Source organism: Vanellus vanellus, assembly GCF_965231255.1.
Source record: "Vanellus vanellus genome assembly, chromosome: 25".
NCBI lineage: Eukaryota > Metazoa > Chordata > Aves > Charadriiformes > Charadriidae > Vanellus > Vanellus vanellus.
In genome coordinates, this window is record NC_138930.1 from 1,496,334 (window position 1) to 1,502,335 (window position 6,002).

Consider the following 6,002-nt stretch of genomic DNA (forward strand, 5'->3'; position numbering starts at 1 on the left):
AAGACAGAAAGCCATGGCTGGCTTGATTAAGCTCGCAGAGCTAACGAGCCAGGGGAAATTCAGGTGTGGAAGGGATGCGGGGGCAGCACGGGGGGGGCGGGGGGGATTTTGATGGGGGAGGATGTAATCTGACTGGGAAAACACTGAGGGCACGGCTCGGACCGGCTCGGGGCTCTGTGGATGCTCCAGTCCCACCACACGCAGCAGGGAAAGGCTGGAGAAGCCCCCCAAAGGCAGCTCTGGGGGTCGGGGGGTTGTGATTCAGGGGGTGAATTAAAGACACAGGACGAGGGGAAGGGGAAGGGGAAGGGGAAAAGGGAGGGGGAAGGGGAAAAGGGAGGGGGAAGGGGGAGGGGAAGGGGAAAAGGGAGGGGGAAGGGGGAGGGGAAGGGGAAGGGGAAAAGGGAAGGGGGATGGGAAGGGAAAGGGGAAGGGGAAGGGGAAAGGGAAGGAAAAAAGGGAGGGGGAAGGGGAAGGGGAAGGGGGAGGGGGAGGAGAAGGGGAAGGGGGAGGGGAAAGGGAAAGGGAAAGGGAAGGGGGAGGGGGGAGGGGAAGGGGAAGGGGAAAGGGAAAGGGAAGGGGGAAGGGGAAGGGGAAAGGGAAGGGGAAAGGGAAGGGGAAAGGGAAGGGGAAGGGGGAAGGGGGAGGGGCAGGGGAAAGGGAAGGGGAAGGGGGAAGGGGGAGGGGGAGGGGAAGGGGGAGGGGAAGGGGGAAGGGGGAGGGGGAGGGGGAGGGGGAGGGGGAAGGGGAGGGGAAGGGGAAGGGGGAGGGGAAGGGGAAGGGGAAGGGGAAGGGGAAGGGGAAAGGGAAGGATAAGGGGAAGGGGAAGGGGGAGGGGAAGGGGAAAGGGGGAGGGGGAGGGGGAGGGGCAGGGGAAAGGGAAGGGGAAAGGGAAGGGGAAGGGGGAAGGGGGAGGGGAAGGGGAAGGGGAAGGGGGAGGGGAAGGGGGAGGGGAAGGGGAAGGAGAAGGGGAAGGGGAAAGGGAAGGGGAAGGGGAAAGGGAAGGGGAAGGGGAAAGGGAAGGATAAGGGGAAGGGGAAGGGGGAGGGGAAGGGGAAAGGGGGAGGGGGAGGGGGAGGGGCAGGGGAAAGGGAAGGGGAAAGGGAAGGGGAAGGGGGAAGGGGGAGGGGAAGGGGAAGGGGAAGGGGGAGGGGGAGGGGGAGGGGAAGGGGAAGGGGAAGGCATTCAGCCTCGTTTCCCAGCAGACAGGGTGTTGTTTCTGGGTCCGGAGTGTTTTAACGCTTACCTGGGGATTTTCTCTGCTGGCAAATCACCCTCGCGCAGGCGGCGTGACTTCGGCAGGACACCCACGCGCGTTCCCCGATCCAGCCCGGCTGCGCACAGACGGGGAGGGAGAGGAAAAACGGGAGAGACCCGTCAGCTCATTCACAGAGAAACCCCATCCCCGAGCAGCCCGCAGCCCCCCAGCTCCCTTCCACCTCGGAAGCCGAATTTCTGCCTTTATCTCCGACCGGGTCCCGTGGCTTTGCAGGACCCTGAGACCTCCCCCGGGGTCAGGGGCTCCCGGGCCGGAGTCGGGGGAGCTGAAGGCTGAGGGAGACTCCATCCCTGGGGAAAACCGAAGCCAGAGCTCTGCCTGGATGTCAGCTCCATGCAAAGGCATTTCATTGTTGCCTGTTAATTGCCGGAAGATGCAAAACCCATCGGGTTTTGTCCTGCTGCCTCCGCTGCAGCAGGGAGGAGGTGCTGAAGGATGGGCTGCAGCAATGCCCCGGCATCACGAACCCCCGGCTGCCCCGCTGCACCCACAAAAAAACCCACCGATAATGGTCCCTTCTCACCTGTGAGGTGCATCACCGCGGCACCGGCAGGTCACTCCTGAAGCCGGGTGTCCGGTCCAGGCAGCACCGCGATCCGGGAACTGCTGGGAACAGCAAGGGAAGAGCCGCCCAGCAAAGAGGGGCTGCGTCGCGCTGGGGTCTTCGTAGAATCCTAGAATGGTTTGGGTGGGAAGGGACCTTGAAGACCACCCAGTGCCACCCCCTGCCCCGGGCAGGGACACCTCCCCCCAACCCAGGTCGCTCCCAGCCCCATCCAACCGGGCCTTGAACCCCTCCAGGGATGGGGCAGCCACAGCTTCTCGGGGCACCCTGCGCCAGGGGCTCAGCGCCCCCACAGCCAACAAGTTCTTCCTCAGATCTCAATCTCCCCTCTTCCAGTTTAAAGCCATTCCCCTTCATCCTGTCACTCCACGCCCTTGTAAAAAGTCCCTCCCCAGCTCTCCTGGAGCCCCTTTAGGCACTGGAAGGGGCTCTCAGGTCTCCCCGGAGCCTTCTCTTCTCCAGGCTGAGTCCTTTCTCTGCAGACGGCGGCCACCGGAAGAGCACCTGAGGGCCGATGCGCCGGGCACTCTCCTGCTTTGAACCCCCAGTTAAAAATGAGGCTTAATTACTGCAAAAAGGGAACAAAGAGAAGTCGTTGTGTTTTGCAGGAGTCATTATTGCACAGCTTGGGCTGTCTTGACAAATTCCTTTTTAAATAAACAACCTTTATCCTCAGGAATAGAATTCCTTATTCAAATAATTGGTATTTAGGCAATTATTCAGGCTTCTGCTAAGCAGTATCTTGATTTTCCCACGGGATTCGCCCGGAGGGAGAGGGCTCAGCTGGTTCCGGCATCCCCTCAGCCCCCCGCTCCCGAACCAAACCCTTTGTTCCAGTCTGGGATGCCCCAAAACCCTTCGCCTGTCTCATTTCCCCACCAGCGCCAGAGGCTGGAGAGGGAAGTGGGGGACTGACGTGAAAAACAGCTTTTTAATAATTTACTTGTATTTAAAAGGGGTTTTATATGGTACGCCTTAAACCTACTGTGGCTGCAGTGACCAAGAGCGGCTCCTTGTTCATCACTGAGATTTATAATTTATCTTTAACAGCAAAGAAGGTATTTAACGAGCCGGACTTCCCCTTCTTCGGCTGTACTGATGACAGCCTGAGGTTTTCTCCTTTCCCCGGCCGAGGAGGACACGCCGGGGCGGGGGACACGTGGCACAGCTCCCACCTCCTCCAGCAAGGTGGGACCGCGGCGCCGGCACCGCAGCGGGAGCTGATGCAATCCCACCCCGCTGTGACGCTGCGGCCGCATCATGCTGCCGCCTTTGGGACCGGGCCAAGGGCTCGTTAAGATCAAAACGAAGCTCGGAAGCTCCTTGGGGACAAGAGGACGAGGGGAGACCCTCCATGGGGAGCAGGGCGGGGGGTCCAGAGCAGGTCCAGCCCTGGGGCAGCCCCGAGAAGTGGCTCTTCTGTACCTGGTGGGGTACGGGGAATAAAATCGGTTGTGGACGGTGTTGCAAGGGTTATCAGGAGCGATTCAAATCCTCCAGGCTCTATTAATGCTCCGGAGGGGATGTGCTCCCCTGATACCCAAAGGGCTTCCTCCTCCTCCTCCTCCTCCTGCCGAGGGGCTCAGCCCCTGCCCGGGCTGCTGGGGGCATTTCCAGTGGCTGCATTTCCTAACGGAGCCCCTGAATTGGGAGTTTTCCAGTAGATGTAACCCTTCAGACGCCGGCAGTATCTAAATCAGCACAACAGTATCACCTCTGTGGTTTTTGAGACGCTAACCCGCGGTACGGGACCTCTCGACAACGTTATCTGGTTCATCTGTCCCCAGAGCGTTCAGCTATTGCTGTCTTCTACCACTTCAATCCACAGGAGCTCCATGTTTTCGGTACCAAAATAGCCTAGCGCTAATAGCTTGCACTTCAGCAGTTTTGTATAAAAAGACTTCCTCAGTAAGAGCCTTCACCAGCACAGCAATTAAACAGCTTTGAGGAAAATGCAATAGCTTGAATTAAACTGGTTCCTGAACTTGCGTGCTCAGAAATTTAGGTATTTTCCAATTCTAGAAGGTCAGAAGCAGCTTGTAAAGGACCCAAAAAACCATCCCCTGAGCCCTGACGAACATCAAACACTTCAACCATCTGTGAACACAGCGGAGGGTTGAGGTCTGAGCTGACCCAGTCACATCCAGCAGCACTGGGAGCGCTGGGCTGGGGGTCCCGGCTCTGCACCACACCGCCCCCGGTGCCACCGGCTCCTCAAACAAGGCTTTGTCCCATGCCGTAACCTCCTCCTTCTCCTCGCTGCTCTGCCTTGCACGCCATCAGCAGGACCTGGGGGACACTCCTCCCATCGCGTGGGCTCTTGCAGTTCCAAAACCGGGTTTTACGACGCCAAAACGAGTTATTCCTGCTTTCACCAGGAACAAACCACGTTTCCTCCTGGGCGATTTGGGGCGTTTCCATCCAGAAGGCTCCTCACCAGAGCACAGCCGGGCACCAACATCGCTTCTTCCCCGAGGCAGCATCTTCCCACCTACCACGGGCCTGGCTGGCGGTGGAGCGGGGCTGGGAACGGCGCCCATGCTGGTCCGGGCAGGATGAGACTGGGATGCTGGATGAGGATGCAGCTTGGCGTCACGGCCAGACAGACAGACAGACAAACACCCAGGGCTCTGTCCACATCCACGAATCCCGAGTTACCCTTGTGGTCTCGCTCTTGACCATGCAAACGCAGACACTGCGCATGGAAACCTGAGCTGAAAAAAATAGGTATTTTTTCACTCCCTTCAAGCTTGGCTTCGTTGTAGAGCAGGAACCGTGTGCCGCCTTCCCTCTCTCCTCCCAAACCAGCGACTCCGGAGCACGGGCTGTCAGCAAAGCTGCGTTTCTTCACCTTGCTGCAGATCACTATGTGCCGACCGACAACGCGCATGGCTTTGGGGAGCTGCCGGTACCAGGAGCGACGGACCGGCCGCGCACCACGTCTGCGGCACTTCACAGCCCGCTGAGTGATGATGCACCAACCGCTGTGTTTTCATGCGGAATCGGGGCCAAAAATATTCAGGGAACGTTCTTGTTCAAGTCAGCGATCTACATCTCCCATTCCGTGTCCCAGAGGGGAGCGATCCACCGGCTTCTTGAGTTATCCTGGAGTAGCTAAATAAACTTATTGATGGGTTTCAAGTACTCCAGGAGGAACACGGGGTTAAGTTCCTAGTTTGGGAATTGCAGAGTGACCACAACTGCAGCTCACCAGCTCCCAGGCTGCTCCATGGCACACGGGCAGGACGCAGGTGGCTTTTTTCATCCTCTCCGGCTCGCTGACTCGGGAGGCAAAGTTTTCACAACGGGACACGTACGATGGCTAAAAACCAGAGGGTGACCGAGAGGCAGAGAGCAGAAAAGCAGGGCGAGGAGAAGGGTTGTTCCTGCCTCATTTCCGCCTGGAGAGCGCGTGTGCCTGTCCACATCCAGAGATGGCATCTACAGGGATGTTTAATCTGTTTGTGTCTTGATTCCAATCCATAAAATTCCACCCAGACATCACCTTGTGCAGCCTCTCCCTCTCTCTTCCGGGGGGGAGAGGAGTGGACCAGACCATCCCATCAGCTCAAGCATCCTCACCGATGGGCGACGGACCTCGGACGCGACACGCTGACAATAAGAGGCAGAGCCAAGAGCTTGTCCATGTGTTTATTGTCATTCAAATACTAAAAATCCCTCACGATACAACATACAGTTACCGATTTCAGATTCTTCCGCCATTGAGACTATCAGATTTTAGTGGGATTTTTTTTTTTTAATTTTTGTTTTATTATCAAAGATTTAGAGTCACAATAAATACGAGTGACAAAAACATACCCTGCACTGGCGTAACGTTACTCTGTTACACTCCTGTGTTAGATGATTATAAATTCTCTTTTTTTTTCTTGTTTTAAAAAAAGCACAACGCAAGTTATTTCGCTAAATGCAATATACAGCGTAACTCTGCCTTGAGCAGACAAACACTACTGCGGTTCCTTGAGGTCTTTTTGCATTTTATATATATATATATATTTATATATTTATTATTTTTTTTAAAAAAAAAAGCCTTCTGTTACCCCTCCTTCCAAAAGGAGAAAGTGAGAAATGAGCCAAATCGGGTTTCCGATGAGACCTGCCTAAGCCTGCTCCGCTCCACTCACTTCTGCAGCCCAGCTC